Source organism: Stenella coeruleoalba (assembly GCF_951394435.1).
Source record: "Stenella coeruleoalba genome assembly, chromosome: 10".
NCBI lineage: Eukaryota > Metazoa > Chordata > Mammalia > Artiodactyla > Delphinidae > Stenella > Stenella coeruleoalba.
Window position 1 is genome coordinate 94761809 of NC_137156.1, and position 20396 is coordinate 94782204.

The 20396-nt window shown below is 38.1% G+C and overlaps 1 long non-coding RNA gene across 1 annotated transcript in view; it reads left to right on the forward strand.

Moving 5' to 3' along the window:
- Nucleotides 1–20396, forward strand: part of LOC307193476 — a 291931-nt gene that overhangs the window by 149037 nt on the left and 122498 nt on the right. Inside the window, exon 2 of the long non-coding RNA XR_013830333.1 lies at nt 4399–4466. This is a non-coding gene — a long non-coding RNA (uncharacterized lncRNA). The remainder of the gene's footprint in view (nt 1–4398; nt 4467–20396) is intronic.

Consider the following 20396-nt stretch of genomic DNA (forward strand, 5'->3'; position numbering starts at 1 on the left):
AAATTCCTGTCTTAAAACAAATAGAATCAAAGTACTAGTTTAAGGTTTTTTCGATTGTTCTGGTTTGTTTTTGGATGACTTATCAGAAATATTGCATCTCCTTCCCCGTGTAAGTTATTTTTGAGTTGAATTTGATAGTCCAGAAACAATTAAGGACATTCATGGAGGCGCAAAGTCAGCTCCTTCCTCCCTCCTAACTTGTATATTGACTGTAAAATCCTCACTGTTCTCCAAAGTAATATTATTCCCTTATAACTTGTTTTGAAAGCCTATTTTTAAGTTGCAACTCTCTTAAGATTCTCTGTGAAGAATGAAATTGATATTGTATCAATCAGGAGTGGGGCATGGTTTTACTATGGTAACAAATGACCCTAAATTGTATTGCTTCACACAATAGCATTAACACTTTCCAATAAAAAGCCTGCTGCAGGCCTAGGTGCTCTTCCAGGACAATTTCCTTTTGTGTAGTTAGGTGGGGATCTAGGGTTTTCCATGCTTTGTTTCCTCCATGTCAATATAAGTCTCCCACAAACCCTCTTGACAGGAGAATATATAGATTGAAAAGGTCTATTACAGCAGCTATTACTATTTGTGGCCTGGAAGTGACAAGTGTCTCTTCTGCTTATAACCCATTGTCCACACAAATCTTAGTGATTTGAACAACAGCAACCACTTATTTTGCTCACAGTCTTCAATTTGAGCAGACCCCAAAGGGATGACTCCTCTCTTCTCCATGCAGCGACAGCCCAAGCTGGAGAATCCAACTCCAACATAGCTTACTTACACGGCTTGCAAGTTTATGATGGTTCACGGCTGGTGACCATAGTTCCTCTTCATGTGGGCCCCTGCACATGGACTTTCTCATTGCATGACAACTGGGTTCCAAGAATAAATATAACAAAAGACAGAAAATGAGTGTTGCCATTGTCTCAAGACCTGGGTCCAGAAGCTGTCACAGCATCCCTTCCACTATATTTTATTAGCCAAAGCAGTCCCACAGACCACCCAGATCCAAGTAAAGAGGATATAGGCATGATTCTTGATGAGAAGAGTGTCAGATGTGTGGCCACAATAAATGTAGATTTCAAGGACAGTTTTCATGTGTCTAGAGATAACAAAAGATGATTTACATGAGATCCCTTTTATTTCATATGCATTTTAAAGCATCTGTTAAATGTAAAATAATTTGCCAAATTGTTGAATAAACAAGGATCTAGTCAGTCATGAAAATCACACTTTAATAAATATGTTCTGGAAATACTAAATAGGGACAAAGAAACTCTTAGTGGAGTTGGGGGTAGTGAATTAGGAGGTATCAGATAAGGCTTCCTGGAGGAAGTGGCATTTGACACAGGTTAAAACAATGTTTGAGACTCAAGAAACTAAAATCAGGGGCAAATAATTTTATTTGGAGTGAATATGTCTCTAAAGCATTTTGAAACAGGAAACCTAGGCTTAAGCTGCCTGACGGCAAGCAATTAGATCTGACAGTAATTTAAACACATAAGATAATGCTGGAAAGGAAAAATGGAGAGGATCTATTTTGGAGAGCCTCACATGCTAGGCTAAAGAGATTAGACTTGATTTACTTGGTCAACTTTGTGTACATTTTCAAATAGTTTTGAAGAACACTTGGATAAGAGTAGCAACACTGTCTCTCTTTCTGTGACAAGGCCACGTTTCCTCTCATCCCTTTAGCTCTGAGTGATGTTACATTGGCAGCCTCTGTTTCTGGAAGTTCTGCATCCTTTCCTGGTATTCTCAGACCTAACTCTTCCTGCTGTGATACAGAATTTCAACCCTAATTCCAAAGAAAAAGTAAAATTACTACTAAAATATTTAAATTAATCCCTGTCTTCTTGATTTGATGATATTATGGGTGTTCGTTTTACTCTGGAATGGCTTATCTTTGTTTTTTCCTTTCAACACTTAAATATTTTGTTCCACGCTCTTATTGATTGCATACTTTCTGAAAAGTAGTCTGATGTAATGCTCATCCTTATTGCTCTATAGATAAAATATTATCTCAATTCTTCCAAGATTTTCTCTTTGAGTTTCTGCATTTGAATATAGTGTGCCTAGGTGAAGGTTTTTTGTTTACTCTGAGTGGTGTTTACTGAGTTTCCTGGATCTGTATTTTGGTTTCTTATATTTGGAAAATTCCGTCATTATTACTTCAGATATTTACTCTACTCTTCTCTATTCCCCTTTGGAATTCCCAGTAAGTGTATGTTAATTTTATAACTGTCTCACTTGGACATTCTGATCTGTTTTCCCTCTCTCTCTCTCTTTTTTTTTTTTTTTTTGTTCTTTTTTTTCAGCGTTGGAAGTTTCTACTGACATATCATCTAGACTGCTGAATCTTTCCTTGGCCATGTCCATTCTACTGATGTGCCCATCAAAGGCATTCTTCATTTCTGTTGCAATGTTTTTTATTTCCAGCATTTATTTCTGTTTGATTCTTTCTTAGAATTTCCATCTCTCTGCTTACATTACTGATGTTTTCTTTCATGTTGTTCACTTTTCTCATTAGAGCCTGTAGCATATTCATCATCGTAACATTAAATCCAAAGTCTAATTCCAAAATCTGTGCCGTATCTGAGTCTGGTTCTGATTTGTTAAAGTAATTAAACAAGAAGTTGGATGAGACTGAAGTGGCTCTGAAGCTTTGGTAGCCTACATAAGCAAACCAAAACTTAAGCTAGAGCCAGTACACTCAGATCTGAGAAAATGGAATTTAAGTACAGCCAATCATAAATAACCCACTAGACTTTCCCTAATCAAGCAGCTGGTTAAGCTGTAGCCAATCACATGGTTTCATTGCGTTGTTTCTGTGTCTTCTGTCTATAAAAACCTCTCCCCCAGCTACTTATTGTCAGTGGAGCACACTTAACCACTTTTGGTTTGCTGCTGCCTGATTCAAATAGATGTATATTCAAAGAAACTCTTGAAAATATTAATGTGCCTCAGGTTACCTTTCAACAGATGCTTGCCTTGTCTCTTCAGACTGTGTTAATTGCCTTTGGCATGCCTTACAATTTTTTTTGAAAGCCAGACATGTTGTATTGAGTACAAGGAACCGAAGTAAAATAGGTCTGTAGTATGAATTTTAACTGTATCTGGTGTATAGTTAGGCTGTGTTTACTCTTTGTTATACCAGTAGGAGTTAGGGTCTAAAATTTCCTCTCTGTGCTTGTTTTTGTCTCCCCTGCTGTCTTTGTGTTTCCTAGATACTCCTGAACTGAGTCTGAGCCTAGCATTTTTTTTCAGCTTTGATCCTTTGTTATTATACAGATGCCTTGCTGATTTGGTGGTCAAGTATGGGGAGGGGAAACATTCTATATTCCTGTAATTAGGTATCAGTCTTAGTTGGTCGTGCCCCTTCACAGGTGTGACAGTAAGGCTAGAGGAGGCTGGAGATGGGTATTTCATTTCCCTAGTGTCAGTTAGGCTCTGGTAAAACCATGCTGGTTAGGCTCCAGTAAAATTTTTCTCCTTGAAGGCAGGCCTTTGTTAATGGAAACAGTATTCTGGGTTTACTTCAAATGACTAGTTTTCACCTGTCCCTGCCAGAGAGAGGAGGGGATTTTTTTCCAGTCCTCCCCCTGAGAACCTGGTAGGGCTTCTGGAAGTAAAATTCACAAAACTATAGAGGCTCCCCTAAGGATGGGACCGCATGACATTTTATCTCTCAGCTCGTCTACACCTCCTGCCCAGCAGTTAGTCAGTTACCCTTCCAGTGCTCCTCCCAGGAGGCAGCTGTGGCTTCTGCTCCTGATAAACTCTGATTCTCTGTATTGTCCTCTCTCTGTCGTCTCTCCAGTTTTTGAACTGACAGTTTGCCTTGTGACTTCAGTTCTCTGATGGATCTCAGAAGAGGTTTGGCTTTCAGTTTGTTCAGGTTTTCTTTTATTGCGAAGATGGGAAAGAGGACTTCTAAGCTGTTCTGTTTTGGTTTTTCATTGTGAAGTTTTTCTAGCCTAATTTTTTAAAATTAATTTTTATTGGAGTATAGATGCTTTACAGTGTTGTGTTAGTTTCTTGCTGTGTAAGCTTTTTAAATGTTTGACCAGAAATGAGAGGTCTGACGTTATTGCTTCTAATGAGTCTTCATATTCTATCCTCTCTAACAGCACTACACTCCCTCTAGCCATTTGAGTGTACCATTTCCTCTTCTGCCCCAGGACCTTTGCACATGCCATTCTCCTCTGCTTGGAATGTTTTCCTTGAATCTTTAACCTTACCTGACCTCTCTGACTAGGCTGAATCTCACATAATAGGCACTATAATAGCATAATATAACCCTTTCTTAGGACTTGTGGTCATTTTATTTTTTGTGCATATGTGTGTATATTGCAATATGACAATTACTTGAGTCATTCTCTTTCTCCTCTCTAGATACCTCTCACAGAAACTGCATCTGATTTTACTCACCACTGTATACCCAACAGAATGTCTGTCACATGGTAAGCACAAAATAAATGTTTGGCAAATGGGCTCTTTTTGGCTGCATTGTTTTCAATTCAAAACTGTAAATGTCTGTATTTAAAGTTATGCAATACTTGGCATCCTTATTAATAGTTACTATATTTCAGTGGAAGAGAGCTTAATATCAATGTATACAGCCCAGGGAAACTTCCCACACTGCCATGCCAATCCAACCTAAGAGCCTTGACATCACAGAGCTCACAAAAAAATCCATCACCATATTTTAGGGTGGTCAGTAAATATGGTGATGGATTTTTTTTGGAATTTTTTTTCCAAGTTGAATATATATGCCGTGTGACCTCCCTTTTAAAGGTTAATGGAGTTTTGCTTTCTTACTGAACCAAAAATAATTTGAGGTCTATTTTATTTGTAGATTTAATGCATTAGAATTCTCTTCCTATTTCAATATGAGTATGCTTGTTTCTCTACATGTGTGTGGATTTGTTTTTCCCTTGGGCATTTTTTGAGAGCTGTAAACATTTCCTACTCCTGACGTGATGAAGTCTTAAATAGAAATGATTTGGAGATTTATTAAATATAAAAAGGATTAACATCAATCGGGCTTAATATATGCAGTTGAATAACCCAGACTCTTTCCTTTAATTAGCAAGGTATAAAGGAAACATCTCCAAAGTGCAGTGGTTAGTATGTAGGGGTCTTTAGGAGATGTGCTTCCTCTGTACTATAAGAAAGAGATTTTTTCAGCAAAAGTTAGTCATGGATTTGCTTCCAAAAGGCTAACTTTGTCTGCTGGCTCTTAAAAGGTTGGGGCTGCAGCATCAAATGATGTCTGATACACAAATGAGTCAACTAATTTGTGACGTTGTTCTTCATTTCTCTGTGGGAGGGGCAGAGATGTATTTGATGAGACTGAAATAGAAGACTAGTGATGAACTGTGAGCTCAAGAAATAGGTTTATATTTCCCTTCCTCTATTTTCTCTCTCGTAGCCTCCAAAACATTAGAAATTCATTAATACGAAGTTATAACTAAGATTTTTTAGATCTTATTTCTTAACTCACTTCAGATATTTTATAACTAAGTAGTCACACTCGTTATAAAATGTTATGATGTGAAATGTAGAATAATGTTCTGATGACTGGTGATCAAGTGTGATTCTAAATTATATTGGCATAAGAAGGAGACAGAAAGCAGGTACGTTTGGGTAATTTTTTCCTATAACAATTCTGTAACTTTAGGAGTTGACTGTATTTTGATAGTGCTGCTTATTTCTTATTTATACCAGTGAAACAAAGTAGGGATGGCTGAAAATACATTGCCCCTTGAAGGGCTTGTAATAGATTGTGGCAGCAGGTTTGCTTGTGTCGTATGGCAGATTATGGCTGTGACGAAGGTCTGAAGATGCTTTTAATCCTTTCAACAAAATGAAGGTTGTAAAAAAAGGCTCAATGGCTGGTACTGTTTGCTTTAATCTGAAAACTAAAGCTGGCTTTTTTTTTAATGGGTCACCACGGCCATTCATGCAATTTTATTAACCATAATGACACTTTGTACTGATACTGTTTCTTTCATCTAAACATCTCAGAAGATTTTACAAACAGAAATTTTTGAATTTTATATAAAATAGTTTATTATAAAACATGTGATTTCATATTTATTCTCCAGTCAGCCCTGCTTCCAGAGAGTATGAGAAAGAGAGCTCAGGGGAGGGGTCCCTGTGATGCACCTCCATCAGAAAATCCTTAAACTCTGAGAGGTTCTTGAAGTCCTTCTGAGTATTGTTTGCTACTTTCTATTCTTTCACCTATTTTTTCCTCTCTGCCTTTATTTTTTTCTTTATCTACAAATTTGAAAAATATATATATGGTAAATGCAAACAAAGATATAAGTCCTATGAAATTACCAACACTACTTAAATGTGATAGATGATCATGTTTGATTAAAAAAAATTGTTCATGTTGAGGTTAATAATGGAAATATAGAAACTCAGGTCTGTTTGGTACTTAATTTATTTCCTTTTTTTTTTTTCTTAAACATTACTAATGCTTGTCTGCCTAGTATGTTGTATAAAACATGATTAACTTTAAGGTTTTGTTAGCTAGGATCGGGACATTCAGACTCATCATTGACTGGTCAGTAAAAGTGCCACTTTTAAGACGATAATTCCATACAGTTGTCTGGTTTAATTGAAGATATGGTTAATGTTACAGTGCTATTAAAATTCAAATTAAATTAATATCCAATCTAATTAATGAGTGAATTAGGGACAGAAAAATTCTTCTTGGTGTCTTTACTACCACATTTTCTTTTAAGGATCTGTGGTAAGTTGGTATAAAGTTGAGACTGACTGACTATATCCATTGCTATGTGAATTGTACTACTTGCTACAATGCAGATTAGTAGGCACCTGGCATGTCTACACTATTGTGCTTCGAATTAATTTCCCCATCTGTTTTCCTTTTGCACGTTAAGATGGTAATGTTTTCAGTTGCCCCAGGACTGAGGGGCTTGCTGGGACACAAGATTTTCATTACTGACACTGGGACAGTCCTGAGAGGAAACAGGGATGGTTATTCTCCCTATTAGTTATTATGTATCTAGAAGGAAGAATGCTTAACTTAGGCACTCAGTAAACCAAAGTGATTAGCACTAATGCTGCTTTTGAGTCTACTCCCTTCCTCCCAATATATGATGAAAATATCGGTGAGAATTAGGGAGCTGCAAACACCAGGTAAAGAATTCTGACCTTAGAATGAGTAAATTGATTAGTTCTTTATAAAATTCTGTAATACCTGGGTGTTCACTTTTTACAATATCTTAGAAGCTATCTAGCTCTGCAATTCTAAAACCTTAAAAAACAGTACCATTTTTTCTTCAAACAAAAGCTCAGGTGAGAATATTTTATGGAAAAATGTAAAAATGGGTGAAGAGTTCCTGAACTTTATCTATTATTGCATCGTTTAGCCTTTTTCCACTTTTCAGAAATCAGAGGGTTCCACAGTTGGAAAATAAGTGATCTTCTCTAATCCCAGTCTGTTACACATGGAAAAACAGACCTCAAGACATCACTTCATGCCTAGGTTTTAACAGCTAATACATGTCAGAGCAGGAAATCAAACTCCAGACTCGTTTATTGTTAAACACAGACTTCAGAATTTCTGCCAAAGCCATTGATCTCCACCTTGGTTACCTGTTGGGAACAGTTGGGATGCTTTAAAAAAAAAACACAGAATGCCTGCGTCCTATCCCCAGAGGTTTTGATTGATAGCACTTACTTGTGTCCTGGGCATAGGGATTTTTAGAAACTCCCCTAGTGAGTCTAATTCAAGGGAAGGGTGAACACCATTGGCCTAGGATGAAGGATAATACCAAACAAACAGACCAACCACACACACACACACACACGCACACACGAACGCACGCACGTACGCACGCATGCACTGGCATTGCAGTCAAGAGATGTGGATTTGATTTCAGCTCTATCAGTCATTGGTGTGTGACTTCTAGTAAGTCCTACACTCTATGCTTCATGAGATATTGCTCAGTTGGTTTCAAACTTTTTAAATCCATGGAATCCTTCAAGTGAAAATTTTGTGATACATCACACACGTAAGGGCAGAGTTGCTTTGGTTAAAAAGGAGAAGACAGCCAGGAGGCTCAACATTCTGTTTAGATGCTACCAAAAGCTACTGAAACGTTTGCAGAAGGTTTCATGCTCTGAGGAATCCACAAGGCACTATGATCCTTAGAGCTCTATTTTATTTCTAAATTATGACTTGATTGGATAAAAGTGAATACTTGTTAGGAGGTCTGCTTGCACCTGATTCCACACCTGATCCACAAGCAAGGTGTATTTTGGTTGTCTGATAAAAAGGGAGTGTTGACCTTTGATCAGTTTTACTGATAAGTAGAGTCATTTCCTTCTTACTAGGCAACCGCAATGCTATGATTGCATTTGCTCCAGTGTTCTACCCTTCATAACAATAGGACAGAGTATTTCTAATTGGAGGATCTGTAGTCCCTTTCCCCTAGCCAATCCCATAAATATTTTATATCACAACTGGAGCTGAAGGGTGGCCTTTGAAACTTTGAAAAATTGGGTCACAATTGGTTTGACTTGAGTAAATTCATGAGAGGCTACATCATCAAGAAATAGTTCCCCTTTATTATTTATAAGAACACAGAGGCAGATGTGCAATTGTTCCCTGTATAATTTTCATACATAAAATATCATGTACATGGAGAATAGTGTCAGATAACATAATGCACTGCATTTATATTGGGGATCGCGTCATCTGTTTGTCACTGTGTTTAGTGAACACATTTCCATTATGGTGAGTGGAGGGCTGTCAGTTCTCTTGCCTTTGCAAATATCCAGTGGCTTTCAGAGTTGCCAAATGTCTTGTTTTGTTTTCTGTAAGTTGCTTATTTATTTATTTAATACTTATTTTCTTTCTTTCTTTCTTTCTTTCTTCATTTATTTATTTGTTATTGAACTTATCCTTGATATTAGCAAAAAGCTTTTCATCAGAGACTGTTTCTCCTCCTCGGTTTTCTGAAACCCAGCACTTTTACAGATTCACGTTGCTATGTGTGTGCTGAAGATGTCAAATGGCTCTTCACCCCACCTCTCTACCCGCTCTCATTTGAAACAAGTTCCCAAATGCTGTGTATTCATAGAAGCAGTTTAGGGTTTCTTCCTCACAAAGTCCTTATCAGTTAAAATATAGACTATCAATAGAGCCATTTGCCTTTTCAGACAGAAGGTAAACATGCCTGCCTCACAAAATCCAATATATCTTTCTCATTGCTCAATTTAACTCGGAAAGAGAGAGCCTTTTAATTGAAGAGGAATCATCTCCATGGATGAGGACTTTGAGGCAAGTTTAGAAATGCGGTGATCTAGCTTCCTTGGCTGTTCATTTCCATAACTGAAGAGTCACTCTTGCTTTGTCTTTTATTTCCTCATGATTAGACCTCTCTGATAATGTTGTTGTTGTTTAAGGAGACATCAGGGCTGAATCATATGTATAACTTTTACTATTTGTCAGTAATTTCTGTATATAGATTTTTCTATTTTCTATGCAAAGCATATCTGTATAAAGCTTTCTGGGAATCCATAATCTGCTTCCTCTTGTTTCCCCAAATTGCCCGTGGACGTCAAATATCTCTACACTGTGCAGGTTTTCTGGACTAAACTGAAGAATAATTTCTAGCTATGCTATACTCCCAGAGTATTTTTTTCTACAAATTTATTTCTCATTGCTTACAGTAATATATTTGATTTGCTATATTAAAATGTGGGAAAGTGTGCATTTCAGTATATTGGAAAGTGTTTTATAATTGCTTTGTTCATTTAACATGGTGATTTTTTTATTATTTCCAAACTTTTATAGAATTAATGGTATTTACAGTATAAGATATAGAGTATTCATAATATCTGTCTTAGAGAATATGAACCTATTCTTTAAATTTTTTACAGTTTTATTGAGATATAATTGACATGTAATATTGTATTAGTCGAGGGTGTACGACATAATGATTTGATATATGTATAGAGAATATGAGCCTTTGAGGGCAAGGGCTATTATTCCAAATATGTATATTCTTAGCATCTTTTATAATACCTTGTTATTAAGTCATTAGCAATGAAGAGTTTGTAGAATTATTGACTAAATGTAAACTTTTTTTTTTTTTTTGCGGTACGTGGGCCTCTCACCATTGTGGCCTCTCCCGTTGCGGAGCACAGGCTCCGGATGCGCAGGCTCAGTGGCCATGGCTCACGGGCCCAGCGGCTCTGTGGCATGTGGGATATTCCCGGACCGGGGCACGAACCCGCGTCCCCTGCATTGGCAGGTGGACTCCCAACCACTGCACCACCAGGGAAGCCCCTAAATGTAAACATTTATGCACACTTTTAGGTGGGTCTAACAACCCCTAGAAGAAATGCAAGAATTAGAAGGGAATTTTTCACCTAGTTTTAGTAGATTAATTCATGGTTGGGATTATTCTCTCTTGCCCTGAAACACTGCCACTGGGATCGTCCTCTCACTGCCTTTGGAATCTGCCTCTCCCAGATGATTCTGGAGGTGCATCCTCTCAAAGTTCTCCATGTCTAAATTGGTCCCATGACCAAGAAGATAGTGCTATCTTCACTGACTACAGCATGGGCTCCTTCTCAGGCAGGACTCATCAGTGTCCATTTTTCCAAAATTGATAAGTTTATCCCTTTCCAAGGTCCACCTGTAAGAACCGTATGTGTATAATCTTAGAGCTTCTAGGAAGCATGTTTTCTACTGTGTGTAAAGTAAATCAAGTCAAAGAAAGATAAGCGCTGGCAGAAGGGGAGGGAGTTAGGGGAATGATGAGGGGGATTAGCAGAAAGGCGGAGGAGAGAGAGAAGGGAGGATTGAGCACTCCTCAGGACTTGGTTTGAGTACCTGGATGCAGCCTTGCCTGTATCCAGACACTCAAACAATCAACAGTGTTTGTTTAATTATATAAGCAAGTAATTTCTCTTTCTAGTCTCTCCTATTTCTCCCTCCCTCCTTCCCTTCCTCTCTCTTTCATCTCTCTCTCACTTTTGTCTCTCTTTCTTTCCTTTCTTTAAAAGCGTGTAGCTTACATTTGTGACACCGGCAAATAAATGAGACTTGATAATAAGAAAACATTTAGTTATGGAAAAAAATCTGAAGAAAGTTCAGATGTTCTGTTTTTAAAATGAATAACAGAATATAGCCTAGAAAAATTTACCTCCGATGATGATAATGATGACAAAAGTGGGAGATCTTCAAATGATACATTTTGTTTTGCCCTTATGACTTCAATTTTGTTTATCCAGAAATGTGAAGCCACTGGCACAAAATATTCGGGTATTCTCTGAGGAGCCAAACAGCCAAACAAATGAACTCGGCCGGTAAAATGGGTAGATGATTATTTTCATTATGCTTAGAAAGTACTACATTTTCAATTTAGTGCCTCTCCTTCTTACAACTACTTATCGAATTTCAAAGGTAATTTATGTTTTGAGATGATCACCCTGGAGCTATAGGATTTGTAGTCTTGCTGAGTACATTTTTAAAATGTAATATATATGAAGTGTTTCCTTAATTTCACTGTATTCCCCAAACTACATGATGCATAAAAAGCTTCTTTTCTCAGGTATCACATATTAAATCTCAGCAAAAATTACACCATGGGGAGGAAACCTGGCTAAATAAACTAGGATGAAATTGTCTGTTTGGTGTGTCCTTCTTTACTCTTCACTCCCTTTTGTTTATACAAGCATTCTTTAACATTTCATTCTTTTTCAAGCTAAAATAAAAAAACGTGTGTCTAATACACATAAGGAAAAAAAATGGCTGCTAAAGATTCTCAGTAATCTCATTTTGATGTTGATCACCCAAGAAGCTTTATCATGGCATGTTTCTTTTTCCAGTGAGAGGCAGAGTAACACAGTGGATAAGACTATGGACTGTGGAATCAGACAGGTAGAAGTGTATATTCAGATTTTGTCAGTTCCTGATGTGTAATTTTAAGAAAACACCTTAATTCTTTAATCCTCAATGCTTTTTTTAATGGTAATAATAATATTTCTTAACATATAAAATTATTGAGAGGCTCTGATGACCATATTTAAAATTAATTAGGAACAGGATCTAACCCATGATAAGCAATCAGTATGTTAGGTATAATTATTTGAAAGCTTCTCCCTATTTCTCTGCCCCCACGCCAATTTCATTATCACCATGATGTAGTTATTGAGTTACTGGTATTAATTGGAGCTATCATCATTCCTCAGGTGAGTCGAGGAAGAAAAATGTTTGTAAGCCATTATAATAAACTAAGTCCCATAAAGAAGGAATTTGGTTGGTTAAATTATACCACTCCAGGGATTTATATTTAACAGAGGAGTTTGAAGATGGTACAGCCTTAATGAAAAGGCAGATGGAATAGATGGACATCTCTTACAAGTCATGGTCCCATTCATTCTCTAGGGGAGATGTCTTGCTCTTCAGCCAGCAAATGGGGGTGGTTCTTCAACTTCCCCTTAGACCCTGCTGTGGGGCATAGGAACTGATACACCCTGCTAATGCCTCAAGGAAAACTTCAATCCAACTCCGTACGTCCCAGGCTGCATAAACCAGTCTACCAAAGTGAGCAAAAAATTGGTCCAACTCTTTCAAGAGAACAACTAACCAAACAGATCTTTAAGCAGGAGCCAGCTGTAATTCACTGGAAGTCTATTATATGCTTGAATGAGCCCTGAAACAATACTGCTCTACTTTATTCAGAGAGTTATGCATGGTCAAATGGATAAGAACAAGTATCAGCAGTAGCCTCTGCATAAGGTATTATTGCCTTATTAACCCATCTATTGGGCATATGCAAGGTGTGAGATTGAGCCCAGTGTGTTTGTGGGAAAGGGAGGTGAATGCTCTAAAAATGTAGTTGGTATACAGTCAGAATCTGGCCAGATAAGGACTTCCATTGCGAAGTGCACATTATTTGGCTCTAAAGAAAACATTCATGGTCTTTGAATAGATGGAAAACACCTGCCTTTTTCCTCTACTTTCTTTTACTACTAGGACATCTTTGGACTTGCATATTGATTTCTAGAAATAGACCTTATACATACTATATAAGGGTTCCCCTGGAATGGTTTGGTGTGTAGTAATAGACATCAAGAATGCAAACTATAGCCTGGTGTTTGAAGTTTTCCATAATCCTACCCTAAATCCCCTTTTCAGCATTATTTCTGCTATTCTCTTTCCTGGACCCTACCTTCCAGCTAAGTTGGACTCTTCTAAATCCTCTTAACTCAGGCTTTATTTATTCCACTCCCTTCCCCTATTGTGTCTCTCAGTGCTCCTCCCATTTCATGAAATCCTGCATTTTTAAGGATAACTCAGTGTCATCTCTCTCTTAAAGCTTTACCTTGGTCTCTGTAGGAAATTCTTTGTTGCAAATTGGTGGTATTTTTATCTTGGTTATGTCTTATTTCCCCTTTTAATGCATTCATCTTTGTCAGGAAAGATCCTGTCTTCTTTATCTCCTTATTTCCCAATATGCCTACCATACCACAATAGTAGTGCTTCTCCAAACATTATAACAAGAAAAAGACAGACTGCAGGTTTGTGACTTTTCTTGAAATTATTGAAGTCTCTTGGCAATTAACTAAAAGAAAATCTGGAGAGAGATAGGCAGGGACACATGGGATGGAATCACTTGCTTTTACTTGGAGCATATGATCTATACATTTTTGCAGAGTTCACTATCTCACCTTTTTACAACTTTCAGTCAGTATTTCTGAAACTTCAGGGGTGATTTATCTTTACAGACAGTCACCCTAAGTTTATAGTGTTTGTAGTCTTACTGACTAAATTTTATTATTTTAATAAGCGTGGAGAAAATTTCCTTACTTTCACTGTCTTCCCTGTAACATAGGATCCATGAAGCACTGAATCTCAACCAGGGGCAGAAACCTTTACCTGGTCAAGCAGGTTAAGTCGAAGATGTCTTTTTGGTGTGGCGTCATCTTTTCTTCACTCCTTTTTACCTATACATGCTAGCATTCCTCAACATATCACTCTTCTTCAGGATAAAGCAAAAAATGTGTACCAAACACACCAGAGAAAAGAAACGTCTGGTGATCTTCAGCCAAGCTGGGAACTGGGCAATGCAGTTTTTCGGAATTCTGCTCTCAACTCCTGTACTCTCAGCCAGTTCTAAGGACCACTGCATTTCCCTCCTTTTGACACTAGATAAAGAGACTAGTTGATGAATTGGTGGATGTCAAGTGTGGGAATCTGGGAGTCTGTCCAACCACAGGAATGGTGTATACGGGGGTGATTCACGAGGGGGTGGGGTAGTTCACAAAATGCAGATGTTTTTACCTAGCACTCCACCAGCTTCGCACAAGGAAGACGGTATTGGATTCTAAGAAATCTTCCTTCATGGAGCTGGCTGGAGGAAGGCAAGAGCAGCTGTTGTGGTTGAGGCACTGAACTCCCCTGAGCCCTTCTCCCCACCTCCTAGATAGAAAACAGTTCTTAATTTGAGAAGGAAGGGTAACAGAAACTGTCATCCCTAGGGTACTGCGTAAAGGGAATTAAAAAAAAAAATACTTACATTTTCCCAGAAGAGAGGCAGGAATATGTGCAGGAGGAACTAGAATGGTAGGCAGGGTTGGAGACCTGGACAGGCCACACCAGGGTACCAGGAGCACAGTTCCTTCCCCAAACGGAAGATTAACCAGATGCTCAGGACCCTCCCCTGCTCCCCACCACTAGGCTAAGCAGCATCCCTAGCAAGCAGCGGTGGGGTCCCTCCCGGGGAGCTGGAAGAAAAAGGCTCTCACTGACACACAGCATGAAGGGAAGGTCTAAAGCTGAGATTCAGAGAGACGTGAATTAAAACGCTGAAAAACCAGCCCCCTGCTCTCAACACAAGATATACCTAGACGTCTTGAAGCCTGTGCTGCGCTGAGGGTAACCACCCCAACAGCAAACCTGAAACCCAGGCCGGCTCCTGACCAGGAGCTGACACAAAACCCAGCACTGAAGGCCTAGCAGAAGAAAAGGCCTGCCCCTTTCCCAGTGTGAAGACTGCTTTCTTCAGTGTGTACTTACTGACACGATTATCTGACCTGCAAGAACAAGAGCAGCAACGAAACCTGTAAGGCAGAGACTCAGGGCTGTGGTCTCTGCCACACAGCTGCTGGGGCCGCTGCTCACCATGCCCAGAAGAGCCCAGTGTGCTTCTCTTGCCTGCGTTTTCACCCAGGATTCCATCCAGGATACCTCATTACATTTAGTTGTCATGTCTCCTTGCAGGATCCAAATTGTGGTAAATTTTCAAAGTCATCAGTCTGATCCCAGCGTGGCTTCTGAGATACCCCAGGTGGGACAGGGGTCTGCAGAGTACCCCCACCTCTCAGAGGCTCTGAGGCTTTTCATACAGTCAGTAGGTATCTTTAATGTGTGTGGCATTCATATTTTAATTTGAAAATTTGTAAAATATATTTTAAAAATAAATGCTAACCCCAAAGTTTGGAACCTGTGAAAAACTGTAGAGTTCCACGGAACAGAGTCTGAAAACCTCAGAGCTGTAGAATCTCTCTTATTTCCAATTCTCACATTCTAGAATTCTAAGACGTCACAGAGGTAGGGGGATGTAGGTTTTCTCAACAAATGTTTATATTACAGCCACAGTTGGTAGAATAAAACGATTCCAAAAGCAAAAAGAACTCAAAGTAATCCAACTGCAAGGTGTATGAACACTTATCCCCCTAGATATTCTGATTTTGAGTTTGTGAAACAAACCAAGGAGTGAGGCAAGCCTTTGCAGCTGCATTCCGAGTAAGCGTTTGCTGCAGTTGCTGTTCAGTGTTTTGATTTTGCCTTTTTCTATGGAGCCCGAGAGCATTATCCTTACAAATAAGGTAGAAAGTTCTGCCTGTTAGAAGTAGGTAAAGAGATTACAAGCTTATCTCTATGGTATCTCAGCACCCTACAAGCTGGGGAATTGAATACATCCCTGTTCAAACAAGCAGTTTGCTCTACTTCTCCACTCACTTTATTCTGTTCTCTTTACAAAATTAAGTTGTAATAGACTTTCTAACAAATATAGTGATTGCTCAGATTAGTATTTTACTGATTCTTGGAGAGTAGATTGTAATCAAGCAAGTCCTTCTTTGATGTTAACAAAGAGGGCAAGGAGAGCACAAAAACCCATTGAAAGAAAAATTATTCAGACTTCCATTATGACTACAATTACAAAGTTGGATGGTTATTAATAAACAGCCCTAGGGGAAATTTTCTGTATTCATTTAGGTTATCTTTTTTTTTTTTCAAACTAACCATGCAGTAACTCACTATGAAAGAGTGACATAGATCTCTTGTGAATTATGAAACCTCAAACATGCTGATTGAGAAAAACTCCCTTAATGATTCCTGAATGTATTTAATTGTGTATACCTGTAGTTTTTCTTTTAAAAATGTGATTGATAAGATTCTTGTCTTGTGGAATCACGTGACACCTTTTCAGGAAAGACTGAATAAGTACACCATGTTCTTTTGCCTGTTTGTATAGGATGGTCCTTTAGCCAGGACTTTGTGCCTGCTGTTTTCAAGTTTACAAAGTGTGGTGGTCTGGTTATTCATGGCTATATAACAAATTGCCTCAAAACTCAGTGGATTAAATAACTATATTATTTTTGGTCAGGAATCAGGAAAGTTCTAGAAAGCAACAGTACTTACTTAGTGTTTCTCTTATGCTGCCAATGGTTTGTTCCCTAAGCCTACCATCAGTTGAAGGCTTGGCTGGGCTGAAACATTCAAGATGACTCACTCCCATAGCTGGCAGTGAATGGCCGGCTGTTGGTTGGAACACCTATATGGGACTGCTCCATGTGTAATGAGCACATCACAGCATGAATGTTTGGTTCCCAGAGAGGTGGTCCCAAGGGGGAGAATCTAGAAAACAAGGTGATTCACTCAACCTTTTATGGAACACTGTGTTCTGTGGCAAAGGGGAGAAACAATAAAATGTATATCAGGATCTGAGTTCAGACACCATTTAAAACTCTTTTACCCCAGCCCCCTGAAAACAAAGGTACTGATGCTTCGTTGTACTTGATTTCTATGAACCAATATTCTAAGCGAGGATTAATTTTAATGTATAGCGAGCTTGGAATATGAAGGGGGCAGAATAAGACCAACTGACTTACACGTGCAGAAGCCAGTTTGGAAGCGGGGGAGACTCTATGAGATTTTTTTATACCAGTTAGAGTCAATATATTTCTGTTGGATCCACAAGGTGCTTCCAGTTATTTCTAGGAATAATATTTTGTCCTGATAATTAATAATTAAAAACATTTTCATGCATTTAGGGTCAACTAAGTAATACATGGAACCCAGTGCAAAACGAAAATGCAGATCTTGTTTAAAAAAGCAAGTAAAAGGGCCATTAAAGGCACCAAAATATAAAGATTTTTTTCCTTTCTTTTGTGGTCTTTCTTATCTTGTCATAGTTATTTGATATTTTAGTGTCCATTTAAAGAAAAATTAAAATTTTTAGCATGATTTTACCTTTCATCTTTATATTGGGCAATGCTGGTTATAAATGAAAATATAGGAGTATTTAATTCATAGGTGGACACATCAAAATTACACAGTTCATATTTTCTAGCTCATATATGCGTATGTATTTCATTCTTAACAGAAGGATAGAAGCACTACACAAAACTAACCCAACAGTCTTTACTTACTTTCTTGATCTGTGCACATTGTACCAACATTATTTTTAGCTTAGAGTAAGTAATGGGGGCGGAGAAAAGAAAATAAACTATGGGTTGCCCTATGTTTCCATTTCCTTCTGTGTCACCATTTTTGCATAAGTAGTTGGCTGGCACAGGAAGAAAATATATGATAGGAATCCTTAGCTGTTTGTGTTTCTTAGAATGCTGTTGTCTTTTTATCTTCAAAACATGTTCCAGTTTGAACAGAAAGTGTGGTCTCTCAGAGCTGTCAGCACCCCACTTACTCAATCATAGAAGGAACATGCTTACGTTGTACTACCTTCAAATCTCCCTGAGTTCCCACATATCACGGATCCATCAGAATTTTGTGTTTATGGGGCATCAGCAGCACTGTATGCAGACAGGATGGCAAGGAATAGCAGTGGACAGACATATTGTGTGTCTCCTCTGCTCCTGTCATCTTCTTATCATCCCATCAGCCCTCACTCACAAAACACACGTGCAGAGAAAAAATCATTAATAATTTCAAGACAGCAACAACAAAACTTTAAATCAAGAGTGAGGCCCGTCTGAGGGTGGCTGCCCAGTTCGCACACTCATGAAGTCACCTCTGTCTACATCTTACTTTTGTTTTCTGGAGCAAATCTAACTCAAGAGTGGATGGTGGGGGAAAAAGAATGAAACAACCTGACCCCAGATTTAGGTCTCATGTCAGGATTTTTAAATAATGTGGACACATGCATCCACTACTAGAGATAATTTCATATTCAACCAAACATTACTTTAGTGAAAATATGTCTTATCCTGGAGAAGAATAAATAAATAGAAAGAGCTACTTGGAAAATACACTGTGCATAAACAGATGTTGCCTAAGTGGGAAAGTTAAAAAAATCATCACAGAAGGATATCAGATGGTTTCTAAGTTATAAACTCAAATTCAGATGGTGTTTAAGATATTTTATTTTCTCTCTCCTCTTTATTAAATTCCTGAATCCTAAAAGATAATAGCCATGTGCCATAAATCCTGACTCACAAAGCTTCTCCTATCCTAGATTTGAATTATGATTTACTTAGAAGGTTCGCTCACTGAATGAGGGAATGTGGAAGGAAACATGTTTAGAACCATGAATGTCTAGACAGATTGTTTCAGCTTACTTTGGGCATCTCTAACCTATGATTCTGAAAACATAGTAACCCAGAAGTGGATTTGTACCTTTTACACCTCATTAGCTTACGTTCTCCCTGCCTGTCTGGCAGGGCAAAGGTTTATGATTCAGGAATTCTCTGCTTCACTGCTTCTCTTTCCCACCTGGGATTGCATATTTATTTACACCTTCCACCTTTGACCATTGAATTTGACTCAGTGAAACATGTATGATGATGACTGTTACTGCTACAGTTGTTTATTGTCCATTGATGTATGATCTTTAAAGGGTTAAAGTGGCAATATGAAAATTAAATGGCATAACATAACCAGGTCAATAAAGCTGGGAATTTTCTGTTCTTCAGAGATGTATCAGTGCATTTTGGAGAATTTATCTTTCTCTGTGAAATCAAAGCTGGTGAAATGCAGGTGCCTGGATGGATAATGGGATAGGTCTTAAATTTCAAACACTTAGGCAATTTTCACATATTTCACTTCAGGCGAGGGCAGTTTTCTTAGCTTACTGAAAATGATAAAGTATTCTAAATAACTTTACTTCTTAAATTTTTAAGTGAAACTTGAGGAAGGAGAATTTGTATCAAATCTTTATATGAAATATTTATTAAATGCAGTAAAATTCTTTGTTGCATTCGCCATAGTTGAATAGCCAAAGGAGCTTGACCTTGTTTATGGCCAAACACATTTTTTTTAAGCTACAGTGTAATGACCGGGGAATAGGGTATGTGAAGTCCGAGACAATGTTTGAGTCACAGAGAGACGTTATACTGCATCAATCTTTCAGAGCCTCAGTGCCCTTGCCTGTAAAATGCTTATCATAATTTATACCTTGGTTGTGAAGGCTGAAGAAAAATTGTTGGATGCTGAACGTTGAAAGAGATAGAGCCTCTGGCATCTGCACTCAACCATCCTTGTGGACTAAAAGTGGTCTATGCAGAAACGCATTTGATCCTCACAGCCATCCAGTGAGTCCGGTTCAGTGTGTTTCACCTCCCATTCGAAAGGAGACTAAGGTACAGAGAAGTTTAGTAAGTTTCCCAAGTTCACACAAATAGGAAATGATGAGATTGAGTCTGAAGGACTGATTATTTGATTCCAGAGTCTGTAATCATGCCTTTCATATTAGAAAAAAATTAAGTACTTAATTTTGTTTTCAAATCTTCAGAAGTAATTTTGTACTCATTCCAGGGAAATAGCAGTTCTGTGTTTCATGGGCATTTGCTAGTCATTTCCCTCAATAAAACATGACCATAACATAATTTATGTGTTGAAAAACCACAAGTGGGAGGTTAGGATAACGCAATAAATTAAGATCCCAAACACAGCAGAATACCAATTACAAATAAATTGCTAGTTGCTTATCTGTACACATTTAAGTTTCAGTATAATTTCAGGAACACAGTTTTTGGTTTGTTCATAGATGTGGTGACATTTTAAACTGGCTTTCTCACTTATAAAAACAGCCCAGAAAATAGGCAAACACAATATTCCAAAATAAATTGATCAAGCTTAAGCCATTTATTCA